This window comes from Octodon degus, unplaced genomic scaffold, assembly GCF_000260255.1.
Source record: "Octodon degus isolate 3935 unplaced genomic scaffold, OctDeg1.0 scaffold00050, whole genome shotgun sequence".
Lineage (NCBI taxonomy): Eukaryota > Metazoa > Chordata > Mammalia > Rodentia > Octodontidae > Octodon > Octodon degus.
Genome location: NW_004524626.1, coordinates 8,276,705 through 8,277,919, shown reverse-complemented (window position 1 = coordinate 8,277,919; position 1,215 = coordinate 8,276,705).

Here is a 1,215-nt window from a genome sequence, read left to right as displayed (position 1 = left end):
AAAAAAAGTACATGGCCTCTCCCAGCAAAGACTATATTTCCCAGCATTCCTTGTAGCTATAAGTGGTCACCTGACTGATTCTAGCCAATGGGAAAGGTTATAAGTACATACTGGTCCTCCCTCTTTTCCTCTTGTGTTGTGTAACCCCTAACAGAAGGTGATCCTGATGAGTCTCCATGTTGGCCTTGAAGATAAGGTAGAAATAAGGAGGGAAAAAAAAAAAAAAAAAAGACAAATCAAGGTATATTATATACAGATACAAAATCCCTATGAGGAATGTGATGATCATTGTATATACCTAAATTACACCACTAAGCTTAATTTGAAAGATGTATAACTATATATGGGACTGAGCATGGTGTCGCACGCCTGTAATCCCAGCACTCGGGATTTTTGGGAGTTCAAGACCAGCCTGTGCTACAAAGTGGGCTTCAAGGCCAGCCTGAACTGCATAGTGAGGCCCTATCTCTAAAAGACCAAAAAAAAAAAAAAAGAAAAAAAAAAAGAAAAATCTCCAAGAACTCAGAAAAGGTAGATCACCTAGCATGCTTGGGGCCCTTGGTTTTTTGTACCAAGAATTGAACTCAGGTTGTTGGGCTTGCCAAGCAGCTACTGTGCCCCTGAACTACATCCCCAGCCTGATTTGGGGTGTTGGTCTCCAGCTAGAACATCATTCATCCTCAGCCACTCGGCTGATCCCAGTGCCCTCACAGGGATCCTTAAAGCTGGTAGAGGGAGGAGAAGCACAGCTAAGCAGAGGCTGGAGTGGGGGTCCAGAACCAGGACCACAAGCAGAGAGAGAAGGGAAAGGAAAGGAGAGGAAAAGAAAGAGATGGTAGGAGCAAGGTGGGCACGCACCCTGACCTGGCTGGAGTGTGGCAGCCAGTGCGGTGTCTCAGGTCAGGACATATTCTTGGTGGCCTTTGGGGGTGTTTTCAGCTTGTCAAAGTCCTCAAGTTTCTACATTTGACTTATACTTTCTTTTCTTTTTTTGTTGTTTTGTGCATTCCTGGGGATTCAAGCCAGAGGGCTGGTATTATAAGTGTGCGACTGGCCCACCCTGGAGTCACATACATTCTAGTTCCCTCTTGGAGATGAGAAGTGGTCCTATTTAGTGGTAAAAACTTGAACAGGAAGGGCCGGGGAGATGGCTCAGTGGAATAAGTGATTCCCTGGCAAGCACAAGGGCCTGAGTTCAATCCCTGGTTCTGCAAA